The sequence below is a fragment of the Giraffa tippelskirchi genome, chromosome 5 (assembly GCF_054371585.1).
Source record: "Giraffa tippelskirchi isolate mGirTip1 chromosome 5, T2T-mGirTip1v1.2.pri, whole genome shotgun sequence".
In the NCBI taxonomy this organism is placed as follows: domain Eukaryota; kingdom Metazoa; phylum Chordata; class Mammalia; order Artiodactyla; family Giraffidae; genus Giraffa; species Giraffa tippelskirchi.
This window is the reverse complement of record NC_137279.1, coordinates 188,048,066-188,067,704: the sequence shown is the minus strand read 5'-3', so window position 1 is coordinate 188,067,704 and position 19,639 is coordinate 188,048,066. Positions and strand designations below refer to the sequence as shown.

At 46.4% G+C, this 19,639-nt stretch overlaps 1 long non-coding RNA gene across 2 annotated transcripts in view; it reads right to left on the bottom strand.

The window, feature by feature from the left end:
- Positions 1-19,639, bottom strand: part of LOC145507451 (uncharacterized) — a 79,291-nt gene that overhangs the window by 42,570 nt on the left and 17,082 nt on the right. For both annotated transcript variants that reach the window (XR_014054872.1, XR_014054873.1), the window contains exons 3-4: positions 7,947-8,097; positions 5,976-6,128 (exon numbers count right to left, since the gene is read on the bottom strand). This is a non-coding gene — a long non-coding RNA (uncharacterized LOC145507451). The remainder of the gene's footprint in view (positions 1-5,975; positions 6,129-7,946; positions 8,098-19,639) is intronic.

The window sequence follows — 19,639 nt, the reverse complement described above, 5'->3', positions numbered from 1 at the left end:
GGCAGGATGCTGTGTGTGTTAGCACCTGCCGGTGAGGTCAGAGAAGAGAGAAGCACAGAAACCGGGTGAGGGTTCCAGGCAGCTATGGGCTAAGTGTGTGTGTGTGTGTGCGTGTGAGTCATTCAGTCATGTCTGACTCTTTGCAGCCTCTTGGACTGTAGCCGGCAAGGCTCCTTTGCAGCCTCTTGGACTGTAGCCAGTAAGGCTCCTCTGTCCATGGAATTCTCCAGGCAAGAATACTGGAGTGAATTGCCATGCCTTCCTCCAGGGGATCTTCCTGACCCAGAGATCAAACCCAAGTCTCCTGCATTGCAGGCGGATTCTTTACTGTTAAGTTTCACCAAATCTCATCAGGATGGAGGGCCCAGATAATGTGTGGATTACACTCAGCGTCTAGTTCTGCAGAATGGCGACATAGTTGATTTGTTGCCTCGTGCTTTGTGGCACAATTTTCCTGGGTCTTGTTTGTCAGCAGACAGGGCCAGCCAGCCTAGGACTACAGATCTAACCCCACTCCAGGCCTCTGGTCCTTCTTATAGACACGTGTTATACCTTTGTGTCCAGGCGTCTTACATCTGGCTTTCTGACATCAGGGCAGGGGTCAGGCAAGTGTCTCCTAATGGAAAAACAATTCAAAGCCCATTTTCTATCAATAACAATGGAAGAAGACATGCGTTATGGGTAAGGTGTGTATGCATCGCATAGTTTTCACTCACTCACTCACTCATCTGTTCAACCGGGAAGCACTAGGCATAAAGGATAACGTCCCAGTCCTCAGTCAGCTCACATCTGGAGAAAAGACATGGGTGAAGACATGCAGAGTTGCAGCCTCCCTTACTGATGCTGTGAGCACCAGCGCAGAGGCAGGTGCAAAGCGACTATTTCTGCCTGGAGTCTCTGTGAGGCTCCACTTAGGAGCGTAGCCACGGCTGTGTGATATCTGCTGGGGGTGGGGTGGGGAGGGAAACGTGCAGGAGGGCATTTCAGATGGGAGCAAAACATGGGGCAGGACAGAGCACCAGGGTGAGTGGGACCCTCTGTGAAGGGATGCGAGGAATGGGAGTGAGTCGAATGTCCGAAAACAAGAGTGTCCCCACGGTTACTTCTGCGGGACGTGATTATGAAGGCTAATAACAATGGTCTTCGTGCTAAGGACCAGTTCATGCCGTTGATAAAGTGTCCAGGGTTCGAGGTGATGGCAGAAACCACACTGGTTTTCCTCGACTACATCTCCCAGATTCTGCTACAGGGCCTCGTACAGACTCAGCATCCAGTGAATATTTACTGAAGGGAGCAAACGAATCCTTTCATAGACTGCTGTCACGTATTAGCAGTTCCCACATGCCTGCAAGCCGAAGAGTGTCCGGGTACTATTTGATATTCTTGAATATGGTACAAGAATTCCTTACTGAGTCTCCTGATGCATATAAGTTAGGTGTCCAAGCCGAGAAAATACACATAATTGTACACATCTCAATAAAAAGGCAGGTGTGAGAGGAATCAATGGAATGGGCTGAGTATGGTGACTTGAAAATCGTCCAGTTGTTTAATTGTTTTGGACTTTGCTTTATAGGGACAAAAGCTTTCCCTGAATTTCTGGAAGAAATGTACATTTTCTTGCCTAAAAGCTGACAAGGGCTGTGACATTTCTAGCAACTGAGTGTATCCTGGGCTGAATCCCAAGGTTCAGTACGTAAAGGACTGGTGGTCAGCTCTGTGCTGTTGCAACGCAGAGCTTTCACCAGACGCCCCGAAGGACCTCTCTCTGGGTCAGTTGCTGATCAGTGTCCCTGGAGGCTGCCTCCTCTATCTGTAATTCTGCAGAATCTATTCCCACCACTCATGAGACAAATCTCTAGGGGATGATGGAGGAGCTGATGGCTAAAGCTGTGGGGTTATTTCTAGCAAAAGTATTTCTAAGATATGAATTTATATATTGTATCACATTTTGTATATATTTCAAATATCATATATATAAGCATATACACAGTTAAGTATAAGATAGCCATCCAACTGCTTTGATTCCGAGGGGACCAACCTGAGCCCCCGAAGAACAACCACTCTTGCTTTGCTTGTCAATTCCCTACTGGGCTGAGCCATTTGATTCCATAATGAGAGCATGGCTTAAGATCTCACTGCCCTCTGACCCATTGATTTCACCCCAAGGCAAATAACCACCATTGACATGGAAAGTCATTCCCGGCAGGATTATGTAAAATGAAAACAACATGCAAAGGACCCAGATGCCCAGTGAGAAGAGACCAATTACAACTTAATCAACACACTGGAATCTGTGCAAAGATTCAAAAACGTTCCAAAAATTTAAAACAGAGGAATATTCATAATAAAATGGCAGAAAGCAGCAAATGACATAAAATTGCGCTTGTCACAAAACTACAATTATGTAACACACACGTGTCCAGCTTGATTCTGAGCTTACACTGACATTGACCATGAGGCTGGTGAGGACCCGCCAGCCACTCCATCCCTGCCCCATTCTATTTGCCTGAGTAATTGGCAAGGCTCACGGGGAGGGAACTTTGGGAGGGGGCAGTGCAGGTGAAAATGTATGGGTTATTTTCCTAAAGACAGATGATAAAGTGTAAAAGAATTGGGGAGAGGACATTTTTATCTGTCCTCACTGGGTATGGAAGAGGTCCATGGCTGAGTGTAGGCTGAGAAGAACACAACTCCAGTTGGTCCCTGGAGCGTTTGGGGGTATTTTAGGGGCTCCTTGGCCAGGGAGGTGGTATCCTCCTGGGTGGCTCAGATGATAAAGAATCTGCCTGCAATGCAGGAAACCTGGGTTCCATCCCTGGGTCAGGAAGATCCCCTGGAGAAGGGAATGGTAACCCACTCCAGTATCCTTGCCTGGAGAATTCCGTGGATAGAGGAGCCTGGCGGGCTACAGTCCAAGGGGTCACAAAGAGTCGGACATGACTGAGTGGCTAACACATTTGGCGAGGGAGGTGGTGTCCTCCTAGGTGGCAGTTGACCTCCACTCTTTTCTGCAGGTGAGAAATTTAAAACGGTGGGCTGCACTCTTTCTTGAGGATCTAGGGGAGAATTCATTTCCTTGCCTTTTCCACCTTCTAAGGCCCCTGCACTCCTGGGCTCATGGACCCTTCGTCCATCCACGGTCAGGGCCAGTAGTGAAGCATCCTTAAATCTCCCTCTCTTCGTCTCTGTCACCTCTGCTTCTGTCCTCACATCGCGTTCTTGGACTCTCCTGCCTCCCTCTAAGGACCCTTGTGATGACACTGGGACCACCTGTATAATCCCCCCTCGTAAGACCCTTAACTTCCTCCCATCTGCAGAGTCCCTTCTGCCCTGTGAGGTGACATATTCCTAAGGATTATGACACTGACATCCTGCCCTCCACACGCCCTCATGTTGAATGTAGGCTACTGCTATGCCATTGGAGGAAATATGATGTTTAATGATACACAAGAATAGTTATGGGTGCTTTGTTTCTTTACTGTAGGAAAAAGCACTTCTGACCATTCAAAATTGTATGATGTATCAAACACGTTAGAAACAGATCTATGGTAGGGTGGTGGGGGAGGAAAAGCAAACCCATCTGGGATGAACACAGTAAACGAAATCATTAATTCTGCTAGAAGACTGAATTTCTTGAGAGGTTTTGTTAGGAGCAAAAAAAAAAAAAAAAAAAAATCCAGAGAGTGAAAAACAACTAGTTCTCACTTGGACAATTTTTTTCTTTTCTTTTTGAGATTTCTGTTTAAATCAGACAACAAAAATGGGGATTTTGAGTGAGTCCTAAGCAGTTTCTTATAAATAGAGACCATGAAGACAGAATGCAAATGGACTGTGTGCTGGTGTGTCCAGTCACACTTCCCTTAAAGAAATACAGAGATTTTTGTGCAAACATAGATTTGTTGTTGTTAAGTTGCTAAGTCGTGTCTGACTCTTTTGTAACTCTGTGGACTGTAGCCCTCAGGCTCCTCTGTTCCTGGGATTTCCCAGGCAAGAATGCTGGAGTAGGGAGCCGTTCCCTTCTCCAGGGGATCTTCCTGACCCAGGGATCGAACTCGAGTCTCCTGCATTGCAGGTGGATTCTTTATCACTGAGCCAGTAGGGGAGCCCCCAAACATGGATATTTGAATGCAAATGGATTCATGTGATTGATGAAAACTCTCATGTGTCAAGTGCCATGTTAGGTTTGGAGGATACACATGTGGATTAGACAATCCCAGCACCACCCCGAGAGGTATGCACTCTGGTGGAGAGGCAATGAAAGCTGTTCAAATAAATATGTTTACTCGCCACTTGCATCAGTGGGCACTTGTGGATATTAAGTTCCTAAAAAGGAGAGCAAGAGGCAAGGTGAGCCATGGTGGAAATAACTCTAGTTTACCGGGAACGGTGTCACCTGCATTGCCGTGGAAGACGATAACACAGGTGAGATGCGGGCACAGGGCATGTACCCAGGTGCACAGCTCCATCTTGTTCACAGGCATAGGGGTGCTGAGACCTCGGGTGGAGCTTCGGGTGGGTGGTCAGTATCTGGGTGTCACCTGCTCCACCCGCCCCTTGTCACACCTGGGAGCGGGACTGAGGCGGTTTGATGATCTTGTGATGACTCAGTTCCCAGCAGCTCTGCCCCTCTCCCTCCCACCTCACACTGAACAAGCTGCCCCAGTTTTTCACGCTGAAATCTAATCGTGGCCAAAGCAATTCGAGATGAAGAAAAGCACTCCCCCTTTTTTCCCTCTGCAGAAACTGGATTCTTCAGTGGCATGTTCTCTCAAAAGGAAGCTCAATCTTTCTTGAATATGAATAAAAATCACGTGATTATATTTATGAAGCCTGTGTCTACAGCTTACATCAAAGTGCTGCTGCTGCTGCTAAGTCGCTTCAGTCGTGTCCGACTCTGTGCGACCCCATAGACGGCAGCCGACCAGGCTCCACCATCCCTGGGATTCTCCAGGCAAGAGTACTGGAGTGGGGTACCATTGCCTTCTCCTACATCAAAGTAGTGAAGACCTAATACTTGACAAGGGAAAAGAGGCCATGGTGTCCTCAGCATCAGTCCATATTTCAAAGAAATCTTTGCTTTTGGATCTCACTGGATTTGAATAAGAAAACAACTTGAGTTAATGGAAATTCTAGAGAAACAGTTGCGAACGATTAACGTAAACATGGACACACTCCTAATCAGAGTTTCTGTCCTTATTTCTCTGCTCTCTATTATCAAACTAAATCCCTCTGCTACCATGTCATCCACCTTAAAAATTGTTATGTTTGATTTGTAAAAATAAATCATTCTAAAATGACTGAACTTAAACTACTGATGAGCTCAAAATCCCTGGTGTGCCCTCCTGACTGCATTGAGGATTTTGGCTGTGTCTTTTCTAGACGCTTGCTCTCAGTAGAAATGTTTGGGCACCTGGACAGCCACTGAGGCTTTGGGTGAAATGACATCAGCTTAGACACCAGTTGGAGAAGGAAATGGCAACCCATGCCACTGTTCTTGCCTGGAGAATCCCAGGGATGGGAGAGCCTGGTGGGCTGCCGTCTATGGGGTCGCACAGAGTCGGACATGACTGACAAGACATAGCAGCAGCAGCAGACACCAGTTAGTGGCTGCTCTCTACCCTGGATGCACATTAGGAGCACCTGGGAGCTTTTGAAAATTACAGCCGCCCCAGCGCTGATGAACTGATCCTGAATCTCCAGGAACGAAGCTGGGCACCTGCAGCTTTATAAAATTCCCACAGGGTGCTTCCAACGCACTGGGAAGATTGAGGACCACTGGAGTAGAAGATGCCATCTTTCAGCTAGATGATGACGGTCTATCGTCCTCAATCACTTGTAAGATCAAAAGAAGCTAGAGAATCTAGGGTAAAAACAATGAAGCATTGGCACAATAACAAGAAAGTGAAAAAAATAATCTACATTCTCCTGTTGCCTACTTTCCTTTTAAATCAAATTTATTTTAGAGATAGGCTTACCAGATTTGCCAGGAAACACCTGTACTGATTTCCACTAGATGCGGTGAAACAGCATCATTGTCTGTCTAATTTGAAGGTCCACCCTGGCTGTTGCAAGCCAGACTCCTGATCAGCAGTTCCCAGTGAGACTCAGTTCCTCTGTCTCTCCTCCCACTGTCAAGAGACCGTCAGTCAGGCCTTCACTAGTGAGTGCAGGGGACTTACCTGGCAGAGGCGCAGACCCTGGAGGGAAAGCAGAGAGGAGCTCCCTTCCCCCTCCAGCTCTTCTCCCAGCTCTCCCTCCCTCCCTGGTACTTCCCTGGTACCAGGGCACTTCCCTGGTAGCTCAGACGGTAAAACGTCTGCCTACAATGCGGGAGACCCAGGTTCGATCCCTGAGTCAGGAAGATCCCCTGGGAAGGAAATGGCAACCCACTTCAGTATTCATGCCTGGAAAGTCCCATGGACCAAGGAGCCTGGTGGGCTACAGTCCATGGGGTAGCAAAGAGTCCGACAAGACCGAGCGACTTCACTTTCACTTTCTCCCTCCTTCCCAGGTGGGCCAACTTGCCCTCCTCCAGGGCAGGTGCCCACCCACAAGCAGCCTCAAGGAGGTGGCTGCCCCAGACACTCACCCACCCATCCACCCAGAGGACCTGCGATCTCCAGATATGCAGATAGCACATGTGTCTCCCCTTCACACACAGCCCGCGGCCTCCGCCCACTGCTCGGGTTGTTCACGTGTCCGCCTCTCTTCCCCTCTGGCCTTTCCCCCATCCCAGCCTGCTCGGCTTCATCCATCCACCGACCCATCCCCCGTTGATCAAGCACCACGTGCCCACACCAAGCGGGGCGACTGGCCTGAAACGCGCAGGGCAGCGGAGGCAGTGTCAGGGTGGCCCTTCCGCGGCCCGCCTTCTGCTCAAGGGCAGGTCGGAAATTAATCCTATGGCCCAGACCCAGGGAACAAAGTTGAAACTGCCACTGTGACAAGGTCTCCCGGAAGAGGGACGTGGGCCTCCCAGGACGCCTTGGGCAGGTCAGGGGGCCAGGGGGTCAGTGCAGAGCCCTGAAAGAGGGGCGTGTCCACCCGCAGGGCTCTGCCGGGGACAGTCGACTGTGGGTGGATGGAGGATGGGAGTGTCTGTTGAGTGTGTGAGCAAGTGTACGGGTGTCTGTGCAAGCGTGTAAGAGGGTGCAGGAGCAAGAGCGTGGGAGTGTTCTCTGGTATGTGTGGGTGTGTATTTGAGAGTGTGTGGGTGCGTGTAGGTATTTGCACATGGGAGTCACACCTGGCTGAAGGCGGGGGCAATTCAGGGGACAGGGATGTCAAGGCAATCAGTGCAGGGGAAGCCGGACTTGGTTTCTGCTGGTGATGGGGGCGGGAGGGGGCGTCTGGAGGAATCCTTCTACTGGGGACTTACCCAGAGCCCCTCCCTTCCGGCCTTAATCGGTGAAGTATAGCGACTTGGATTTTGTTACCTTCTGAACCTGATTCCAGGCTGCCCCTGCCCCTTTGTGTGTGTGTGTGTGTGTGTGTGTGTGAACCTTGCGCTCTGGCTTCAGTTTCTTGGGCGGGGTGTGTGTGTGTGTGTGTGTGTGTGTGTATGTGTGTGTGAACCTTGCGCTCTGGCTTCAGTTTCTTTGGCGGGGGGTAGGTGTGTGTGTGTGTACCCCTGCTGTGTGTGTGTGTGTGTGTGTGTGTGTGACCCTTGCGCTCTGGCTTCAGTTTCTTGGGCAGGGGTAGGTGAGTTGCAAGTGCTGGCCTGCCCCCCTTTTCAGCTGTCCTCACCAGCGTGTCCCTGTGGCTGGCAGGGAGTCCTCACAGCGAATCTCAGCCTCCACTTTGTTCTAAGTGAGATTTGTTCTGAGTGTGAGGATCAGGAGGGCAGAGTCCAAGTCCCCACCCCCACCCCCACCGGCCTCATGACCCCCCCCCCCAGCCCTCACCTCCTCCATCTCCCCAGGGCCATCCTGGTCTCCGCTTCTCACCTCCTCAGCTCAGTCCCCTGCAAGCTCATGGTTCCTTACGGTGCATCATCTGCCGGGGCTCAAAGATTCCACGGTGCTTGGGGTCACAGGGACCTCCTGCCCAGGGTCACCTGCCTTCTGGTTTCTGGGCAGCTTTGGCTACTCAGAGGTCCTGGAGGAAGATTAGAGACCATCAGGGGAGGGGAAAGGCCAGGAATGAGTCCCGTGCTCTGCTCAGCTACCCCCGCCCCAAGCTCAGCTCTGGCTCCCCTCCCCGCCCCCGCTAGGATAAATCAGGCCCCCTGCCATCCTTGGACTCTAGCCTGAACCTTCTCACCCAGGGATCGCTTCTGCTTCTAGTTATACATGAACTTACTCGTTTACTTGTTAATGCTCGTCACCCAGGAGACTATCAGGTCCAGGAGGCCAGGCTGCTGGGAGTTTTGTTTCCACCACTTTATCCCTCATTGAGGATCTCGGTCATTATTTGTTAAGTAAAGGAACGAATGAATTAATCTTCACACTGCTGACATCATATCAACCCTCTCCTTAAATGCCTTTGAAAGCCTCCAGTCTCCTATGAGGCTCTAACTTGAGCCTGGAACCCAAGCTGCTTCCGTCCTGGCCTCCCATCTGTTTTTCCAGCCTCTTATCACGGACTTGCACCTCACACCCTCTGGCCAGTTTCGCACCAGCCTAGCCACAATGTCTTTGGCCTCTGCAGCTCCAGTTTTCCTATGAAAATCTTTATTGTCCTCTAAAGGTCAGCTCCAACTCCACCTCTCATGGTGACGTCTTTCCTGCTTCTAGAAGTCGGTACCATTTGCTGGTAATGCTCTTAAACTCATGCTTCTTTCTGCCTTCTGGGAAATCAGGGGCTTTCATTTCTTGTTTTCCACCAGATTGAAAGAAGAAAAATCTCTTGATTGTTTTTATATTTGTTGTTTTTAGATTCTCCTAAATTTGTAACTCATAAGAGTTGCTAAAGATACACTTGTCAGCTTAATGAAAACATTATTTTGTTACAATCTTGTCCTCTGCAGTTAAAAGATTCTGTCTCATGGATCTTTCAAACTGCCTGTATTTCTCAGTTTGAAGCTTTCACAAAGGGGTCCACTTTAAACCTTGCTAAGGACTGAGTCCCTTGGTGGGGGGGAGGGCTTGCTATCAGTCATTCAGTGGTGGGGACCTCGTGTCAACAGCTTTAGGGAAAAGCAACGACCATGGAGAAGTAAAACCCTGGCTCCCAGTGCAGACTGCCCTTTGCACAGCCTGGTCATTGCATTGTCTCTGCAAGTGGAAGTGATTGCTTGACTTCGGTGCTGAGCAGATAGACCATTCCCCTTTATTTTACCTTAAATTTTAAGACCTAAATATAAATATTCCAGCTATTCATCTCAGCAGGATTTGGTTACGGAAACATAATCAGAATTGTTTAAGAGACAGAGGCGGCTTCTATTTTGGTCCTGGCACAGGAAATTCAGCCTTTGTCCATTTCTACAGTTTGATTTATGTGAGGTTAAAAATTCATAACGCAGGAGCTAACCTCGAGCAAATATTGTTTCTCGCAGTGAGACAATTCAAATGTCCTCTCGGCCCAGGTTTCCTGTTCAAAAGGTTTAGAGATGGAAGCTTAGCAGCGGCTGACCTCTTTGATCTCCTGCAAGTCATTCAGGCCTTTGTTGTGTTCTGGGGTCGGTGGGGGCTCGGCCTGGGTGGCCTAGGGAGGGACCAGGAGCCGCTCCCTGTTCAGGAGCCCTTCCTGTGTCAGGAGCCTTATGTGGCTGTCTGACTTAACCCTCCGGTAATCCTGTGATGTATCATTTGGACTGCCCAGAAGCAGGAACTGAGACGGGCTGATTACCTGCCAGAGTCTGCGCCATGACGAATGGCCAAGTTGCTTGGCATGGCTGTAAGGCTGTGCACTGGCTTTGTAGTGCAGATGGGCATGGAGAGGTGATGCCCTCCTGCCACCTGGATGCCAAGATGCGGGGGATACAGGTTGCTGCTGCTGCTGCTACTGCTGCTAAGTCGCTTCAGTCGTGTCCGACTCTGTGCGCGATCCTATAGACGGCAGCCCACCAGGATCCTGCATCCCTGGGATTTTCCAGGCAAGAATACTGGAGTGGGTTGCCATTTTCTTCTCCAATGCATGCATGCATGGATGCAGGTTAACCTTTCCTATCGACCCAGAGACTCCTAAGTGGGGGTCGTGGTCGTGTCTTCACTTTTTCCTGACAACAACCCATGGGGGTCCTGTGATTTGTGATCTGTGGACACACGGGAGCATCCAGCATCCACAGGGTGGTTACGCCTCGCACTGCGGCCAGGGGACAGGTCACACCCCTTTTCCTGTGGACAGTGCTGTGAATGCTTCACTTTCCCTTCAACCCACCCGAGGCTGTCACGGATCCTGCCCGGGGTCAGCCCCAGCCCCTAGGCCCTCTGATCATCTGGAAAGAGCATTGAGCCTAAAGGAGGCTTGACTGGTCCCGTGATGCCCTTGTTCACTTGGCCCCTGTGACCTAGGGGCTTTCCTCCTGCCACGTTCTGCCCAGAGGGAGCAGTGACACAGCGGCCTGCTCATGCCCTCAGGTCTGCCAGGGTCCTCAGCACGCCTGCTCGTGCCCTCGGGGCCTGCCAGGGTCCTAGTGTGTGAGTTCAGTCCCAGAGAGCAAACACTAACCACATCTGGTATGAGATCTCTCCTAACTCTGGACCACTGAAGCCATGAGATAAGAAAGATGGACCAAGAGAAACACCAATGCAAACAGGCAGGGAGACCACGGTGGAGGGGGCACAAGGTGGCAGAAGGACACGTGTGAGTTTCTCCATGGCAGTACTGGGCTAAGTCGAGGGGGGGGGTCAAGTCCCACTCTGGTGCTGCCACAGCCAAACACTTTGATGGACTCTCTCCAGCTTCCTCTTCTTTCCCTATAAGCAAGGACACAGAGCATCGACGGATGAATGGGTAAAGGTGTGGTACATATACAAAACGGAATATTACTCAGCCATAAAAAGGAACAAAATTGGTCATTTGCAGTGATGTGAATGCACATAGATTCTGTCTACAGAGTAAAGTAAGTCAGAAAGAAAAAAAAACAAATATGGTATATTAACTCATATATACGGAATCTAGAAAAATGGTACTGAAAGTGTTAGTCCCTCAGTCATGTCTGACTCTTTGCGACCCCATGGACAGTGGCCTTCTAGGCTCCTCTGTCCATGGAATTCTCCAGGCAAGGATACTGAAGCCGGTTGCCATTTCCTCCTCCAGGGGATCTTCCTGACCCAAGGATCGAACCTGGGTCTCCCACATTCCAGGCAGACTCTTTACCATCTGAGCCACCAGGGAAGCCCAGATGGTACTGATGAACCTAATGTTTGTGGAACAGGAATAGAGATGTAAATGTAGAGAAGGGACTTGTGGACACAGCAGAGGAAGAAGAGGGTGGGAGAAACTGAGACAGTAGCATTGACATAGACGCACAATCACGTGTAAAATAGATAGCCAATGGGAACCTGCTGCAAAGCACAGGGAGCTCAGCTCAGTGCTCCGTGATGACCATGAGTGCTGGAACGGGGGTGGGGGATAGGAGAGAGGCTAAAGAGGGAGGGGACATACACATACTTATAGCTGATTCACATTGTTGTCCAGCACACACTAACACAACGTGGTAAAGCAATTACCCTCTAATTAAAAATAAATAAATAAGGACACAGATTTCATTGGTCAGTCAGAGCTACCTGATCAGGCCTAAGAAGTTCTTTTCCACTTCCCATGAAGATATCTTGAAAATAAACACAACTTAAACTCTGGAAATGAGAGCCCCCATTGGACCTGGAGTTTGGCATGACTGTTTGTCAATTTTACAGAATTGGGTTTGAATGAGAGAGAATGTGAAGAACTATACCTGGTCCACCTTCTTTATGAGAACAGCCAGCTGGGTCCTGGAGAAGACAGGAAGACTTGGACCTCTTGGTTCTCTTTGCTTGAGTCCACACTACAGAAATGTATGGATGTGAGAGTTGGACCATAAAGAAAGCTGAGAACTGAAGAATTGATGTGTTTGAACTGTAGTGTTGAAGAAGACTCTTGAAAGTCCGTTGGACTGCAAGGAGATCCAACCAGTCCACCCTGAAGGAAATCAGTCCTGAATATTCATTGGAAGGACTGATGCTGAAGCTGAAGCTCCAATACTTTGGCCACCTGATGTGAAGAGCTGACTCACTGGAAAACACCCTGATGCTGGGAAAGACTGAAGGCAGGAGGAGAAGAGGACAACAGAAGATGAGATGGTTGGATGGCATCACCGACTCGATGGACATGAGTTTGAGCAAGCTCCAGGAGTTGGTGAAGGACAGACGTGCTGCAGTCCATGGGATCGCAAAGAGTCGGACACGACTGAGTGACTGAACTGAACACTACAGAATATGACTCAGATATCCCCTCACTCTAGGAGAGCTAATTTTTGAGGCGATTGGTGGTGTTGCCACTCCCATATACCTTGGTGATGTCTCTATTTTTTTTTTTCAACTTTCAGTCTTGGACATGGCCAGAGGAGTACAGATTGACAGGTTGTGGTCTCTTTGGCTGTGCCCGAAGAGACATGGACAGAGACATGGACAATTCTGGGGAGGTTGTAACATATGAAAACTTCTCTGGGTGGAACAAAGATTAACCCAGTGAGGAAGAGTCCATCACGTATCGGTCAAAATTAATGAAAGCATTACAACAATAGACATACTGAGTTTTTTCTTTTTTTAAGGAAAAAGATTAAAATATATTTTTATTTAGACAACAGAGAGAAGAGGTGAAGATAATGTAAAAGTTGAAAAAATTAATCTGGCATCAGATGTTTCCTCTGCAATACGAAGAGATAAGGCTCCAAAATTTTTGCACGTGTAAGTGATAAACACCAGAGTACATCATGAAAAACGCTGGACTGGATGAAGCACAAGCTGGAATCAAGATTGCCGGGAGAAATATCAGTAACCTCAGATATGCAGATGACACCACCCTTATGGCAGAAAGTGAAGAAGAACTAAAGAGTCTTGTGATGAAAGTGAAAGAGGAGAGTGGAAAAAGTTGGCTTAAAGCTCAACATTCAGAAAACTAAGATCATGGCATCCGGTCCCATCACTTCATGGCAAATAGATGGGGAAACAATGGATTTTTGGGGGCTCCAAAATCACTGCAGATGGTGACTGCAGCCATAAAATTAAAAGACGCTTGCTCCTTGGAAGAAAAGTTATGACCAACCTAGACAGCATGTTAAAAAGCAGACATTACTTTGCCAACAAATGTCCACCTAGTCAAAGCTATGGGTTTTCCAGTAGTCATGTATGGATGTGAGAGCTGGACTATAAAGAAAGCTGAGCACCGAAGAACCGATGCTTTTGAACTGTGGTGTTGGAGAAGACCCTTGAGAGTCCCTTGGGCTGCAAGGAGATCCAAGCAGTCCATCCTAAAGGAAATCAGTCCTGAATGTTCATTGGAAGGACTAATGCTGAAGCTGAAACTCCAATAGTTTGGCCACCTGATTCGAAGAACTGACTCATTGGAAAAGACCCTGATACTGCGAAGGATTGAAGGTGGGAGGAGAAGGGGCCGACAGAGGATGAGATGGTTGGATGGCATCACCAACTCAATGGACATCAATTTGAGTAAGCTCTGGGAGTTGGTAATGGACAGGGAAGCCTGGCATGCTGCAGTCCATGGGGTCGCAAGGAGTCAGACATGACTGAGTGACTGAACTGAACTGAACTGAAGTGATAAACACAGCTTCCCTGGTGGCTCAGTCAGTAAAGAATCAGCCTGCAATGCAGGAGACACAGGTTCAGTCCCCAGGTCTGGAAGATCCCCTGGAGAAGGAAATGGCAACCCACTGCAGTATTCTTGACTGGAGAAGCCCATGGACATAGGAGCCTGGCAGGTTACAGTCCATAGAGTTGCAAGATTCAGACACAACTTAGTGACTAAACTACCACCATGTGATAAACATCTAAGAGCAAAGAATTTTGTAGCCAGTCAGGTTCTTACAATGCAAGGCCATCTTTAGTTATCAGTCCGTTCAGTTCAGTCGCTCAGTCGTGTCCGACTCTTTGAGACCCCATGGACAGCAGCACGCCAGGCCTCCCCGTCCATCACCAACTCCCAGAGCTTGCCCAAACTCATGTCCCTCGAGTTGGTGATGCCATCCAACCATCTCATCCTCTGTCGTCCCCTTCTCCTCCTGCCTTCGATCTTTCCCAGCATCAGAGCCTTTTCAAACGAGTCAGCTCTTCCCATCAGGTGGCCAAAGTATTGGAGCTTCAGCTTCAGCATCAGCTCTTCCAATGAATATTCAGGTCTGATTTCCATTACAATGGACTGATTAGATCTCCTTGTAGTCCATTAGTGGGTATCAAAACTACTGCTCACACTCTCTTCCTGAAATAATTAGTTAAAGGTGTATTCCAGGCAACATAAAAATGGTCATTGTCAACAATGATTTTTTTTTATTTTTACTAGTTTTAATTTTGTATTGAACTATATTTGGCTAACAGTATCATTTGTTTCAAGTATATAGCCCAGTGACTCAATTATACATATACATGAATGTGCATATATATATATGAATGTGCATATATATATATATGAATGTACATATATTTATTCTTTTTCAGATTCTTTTCCCTTATAAGTTATTACATAATATTGAGTATAGTTTCCTGTGCTATGTAGTAAGTTCCTGTTGGCTATCTGTTTTACACATAGTAGTGTGTATATGTTAATCCCAACCTCCTAATTTATCCCTCCTCCTACATCCCCCTTCAGTAATCATGTTTGTTTTCTGTATCTGTGAGTTTCTTTATGTTTTGCAAGTAAGTTCGTTTATATATATTTTTTCTTCAAGATTCCACATAAAAGTGATATCATATGGTGTTTGTCTTTATCTGACTTATTTCACTTAATATGATAATCTCTAAATCCATCTATGTTGCCGCAAATGGCATTATTTCATTCTTTTTATGACAGGGTAATATTCTGTTGTATGCATGTACCACATTTTTATCCATTCATCTGTTGATGGACATTTAGGTTGCTTAACACATTTTTTAAACACACTTCATTTTCTCTGTTAATTAACATGCAATGAATGGCTACAAGATTTCAGGTATTGCAATAATATGTAAAATGTTGAATAAAACCTAAGTGGTTTATGCCCCTATAGTGCCCATAGCCCAGACGGACAGAGGAGACAAACAGGCAAACACCTCACAGCAGGATGCGTGCCGTGGCGGCCTGATGACATGGCGGCGTGGTGTCTCGGCGAGGGACACGTAAGACCCAAGTGGGAGGCCTGGCCCAGGGTCACCGGACAGCTCTTCTTGGAGAAAGTTGAAGGCTGACTTGAACCTGTGGATGAGGAGGGTTTAGACTGAAGAAGAGCTGGAAGAATGAACAGAGATCCCAGTGAAGAGCAGGCTCAAGCCTGTGAGGCCAGAGAGCATGGCGGTTCCAGTGACTGGAATACAGGGCGGGGTGAGAGCTGCAAGTCACTGAACGCAGGGGCCGCCCAGCACTGCGGCCCCCGAAGACCCGCGGATCCTGTGTGGATCCTGACCACAATTTATCACGCTCTTCACTCAGTGCCTGGCACTTACGAGGTCCTCAGCAGATATTTGTTGAATGAAAAATGAGTTATTAAAGATGTCCACAAAAGAGAAAAATATCCAAACAGTTTTTAATTTGAATGACTAAAATTAGCAATGGTAATATGATATCAGTCTAGGTTGATAATGCAGAATTAATTTAACAGAGGCTGGGAAATAATTGAGAGCATAGGAAAAGATCAAGGGTAATAAATTTTGTCTTATGTAAGAGGGAGAGAAGAAGGTAATTGCTTCATTCTTGACTAGATAATTAGGGGATTAAACATTTAAATAAATATTTGAAAAAAAAATTAGAAGTATCTACTGGTATAATAATAATAATAATAATAAAAAACCCAGAGTATACATAACAAAATGAAAAAGGAGCTGTGATAAAGCAGAATTCATAACAAAGCAAGGTAGGAGACATAGGGTTAGACATTTTCATTATGGTAATAAATGCTGAAAGTTTTAACTCTACTACATCAAAGAAAAACACTCTTGTGACAGGAAGCAAAATTCGATCACATGATGTAAGAGATAGACATGAAGGAGAGTGCTTTTGCAATTTAAAATAAAGGACAGGGACTTCCCTGGTGGTCCAGTGGTTAAGACAATGTTTCCATTGCAGGGTACATGGATTTGATTCCTGGTCATGAAACTAAGACTCCGCCTGCCCTATGGAGCAGCCAATACATACATGTATAAAAAGTGAGAGTCACTCAGTCGTATTCAACTGTTTGCAACCCCATGGACTGTAGCCCATCAGGCTCCTCCGTCCATGGAATTCTCCAGGGAAGAATACTGGAGTGGGTAGCCATTCCCATCTGTAAGACATCTTTCTGATCCAGGGATTGAACCAGGTCTCCTGCACTGCAGGCAGATTCTTTACCATCTGAGCCACCAGGGAAGCCACATACATAAAGGACAAGGCAAAGGCAGGGTGAGGCCAGCTCGTATAGCAGAAAGGAAGGATGACAATTTCAACATCCAGAAAATAAAAACACTAATCGGAAGAGACATATTCATACCTATATCCATTGTGGCATTGCTTACAGTAGCCAAGATAGAGCAGCAACCTGTCTCATCAATAGATGAATGGATACAGAAGATGTGGTATATATATATATATAAATACATTCACCACACAAGCACAATAGAATACTATGCAGTTATAAAAAAAGAAAGATATCTTGCCATTTTTGACAACACAGAGGGATCTAGAGGGTATTATGCTAAGTTAAATGAGTCAGACCAACAAAGACAAATACTGTATGACCTCACTTGTATTTGGAATCTAAAAAAAAGGAACACATGAGCAAACATAACAAAACAGAAACAGACTCATAGACACAGAGAACAAGCAAGTGGTTGCCAGATGGGAGGGCTGTGGGGAAAGGAATGAAATAGGTGAGGGAGATTAAGTTAAAAAATAAGTCACAGGGATATAATGTATAGCATAGAGAATATAGCCGATAATATAATAGCTGTATAGTGACAGGTGGTAATTAGACATAGTAGTGATCATTAACAACATATAAAAATATTGAATCACTGTGTTCTATACTTGAAACTACTATGATACTATAAGTCAACTATACTTCAATTAAAGTTTTTTTTAAATATAGACATCAATCAAGAAGCCTTGGGCTTCCCAGCTGGGGTTAGTGGTAAAGAACTCACCTGCCAATGCAGGAGATACAAGAGATGCAAGTTTGATCCCTGGGTCAGGAAGATCCTCTGGAGGAGGACATGGCAACCCACTCCAGTATTCTTGCCTGGAGAATCTCATGGACAGAAGAGCCTCGCGGGCTACAGTCCATGGGGTCACAAAGAGTTGGACACAACTGAAGCGAATTAGCACCCATACTCAAGAAACCTTAGAATTGCAATATGAGTCATGTTAGATTGTGAAAAGTAATGATTCTGAAAATAGTCATTAGCTGTCATGCACTGATAAACACTATTGACATTTGTAAATTAATACTTCAGAAGTCAAGAGGAAATCATCAAAATAGAGTTCTTGGGGAGAATGATTGATAACCATCACTCTATGATAGATCAATGAAAAGGAAATTAGTTATTTGATTGCATTAATTGCCCATGGCTGCTGTTAAGAAATTCCCACAAACTTGGTGTTGTAAAAGGGCACACATTTACTCTCTCATGGTTCTGGCGGCCAGAGTCTGGGATCAGTTTACTGCTGCAGCAAGGTGGCAGGAGAACCGCACTTCTCCAGGAGAACCATCTGTTTCCTTACCTCTTCCAGTTCTGAAGCTGCTTCCGCTGGCTTGTGGCCCCTTCCTCCAGCCTCAAAGCCAGCATCACAGCATCGTGCTTCAGTTAGCACATTGCCTCCCTCTTCTGTCTTGGTTCTCTTCCTGCCTCCTCTTATAACAAAACTGTGATTGCATTTAAGGCATACCTAGATACTTCAGGATAATCTCCCCATCTCAAGATTCTTAATCACACTGGCAAAATCTCTTTTGTCATATAAAGAACCTATCTGTCTTCAAGACCATCACTCAGCCTATCACAATGATAATGGATGCTCAGTCACTCAGTCTTGTCTGACTCTTTGAGACCCCATGGACTGTGGCCCACCAGGCTGCCCTGCCCATGGAATTTTCCAGGCAAGAATACTGGAGTGGAGTGCCATTTTCTACTCCAGGGGATATTCCAGGTCCAGGGATCAAACCTCTTGTCTCTTGCATCTCCTGCATTGACCAGCGGATTCTTTACCACTAGTGCCATCTGGAATAGTAGGACTTAAATATAAAGATCAAATTCACAGCACTAGGACTATTTACCTTCAAGTTTTCCATGGAACATTTCCAAAGCTGCCATGCATTTGGCTTTATAAACACCCAAAGCAAAAATTATTTGCTGATCATCTTCTAAAATTCAAAATTTATAATACTTGTTGTTAAGTCGCAAAGTCATGTCTGACTCTTTGCAACCCCATGACATGCATACACCATGTCAGATTTCCCTGTCCTTCACTGTCTCCCTGAGTTTGTTCAAATTTACATCCATTGAGTCGGTGATGCCATCCAACCATTTCATCCTTGGTCACCCCCTTCTCCTCTTGCCTTCAATCTTTCCCAGCATCAGGGTCTTTCCCAGTGAGTTGGCTCTTCTCATCAGGTGGCCAAAGTGTTTGAGTTTCAGCTTTAGCGTCAGTCCTTCCAATGAATATTTGGCTTTGATCTCCTTTAGCATTTAGTTTGATCGCCTTACTGTCCAAGGGACTCTCAAGAGTCTTCTCCAGCATCACAGTTTGAAAGCATCAATTTTGTAATATCTAAGTAATTATACTTTTTTCTATAATACTTGGAAAGTATAATTACTTAGCTATTACAAATAAAAGCACTCACAAGTAATGAGTATCCATCAAATATCATTTCAGATTCTTTAGAAAATCATAAAAATGAGAACACAACTAAGGCTGTCAGACATATCAGAAAAGGTTGATTTTTAAAACGAAACTCTTCATTACCAAGTCAAAAAGAAAATAAATACGTAAGTAGTCATTCATGCGGAGAAGGCAATGGCACCCCACTCCAGTACTCTTGCCTGGAATATCCCATGGATGGAGGAGCCTGGTAGGCTGCAGTTCATGGGGTCGCTAAGATCGGACACGACTGAGCGACCTCACTTTCAATTTTTCACTTTCATGCACTGGAGAAGGAAATGGCAACCCACTCCAGTATTCTTGCCTCAAGAATCCCAGGGATGGCGGAGCCTGATGGGCTGCCGTCTGTGGGGTCGCACAGAGTCGGACACGACTGAAGTGACTTAGCAGCAGCAGCAGCAGCAGCAGTCATTCATGGCAGGGAATTGGAACATGAATTGGATAAAAGTGGAAATTAATGAATTAGAAAGGGGGTAGGATTAATAAGTAAAATAAAAAGTGATCTATTTGCAGAGATAATAAACATCTCTGTAAAGCCTAATCAAAGAATAACTGGAGAAATCACAGCAAAACAAAATGAGAAATGAGAACCTCTATTATCACCTTTTTATTAACATTACAATGTTATTTTGGAGTCTCTGGATAGGGTAGAAATAAAGAA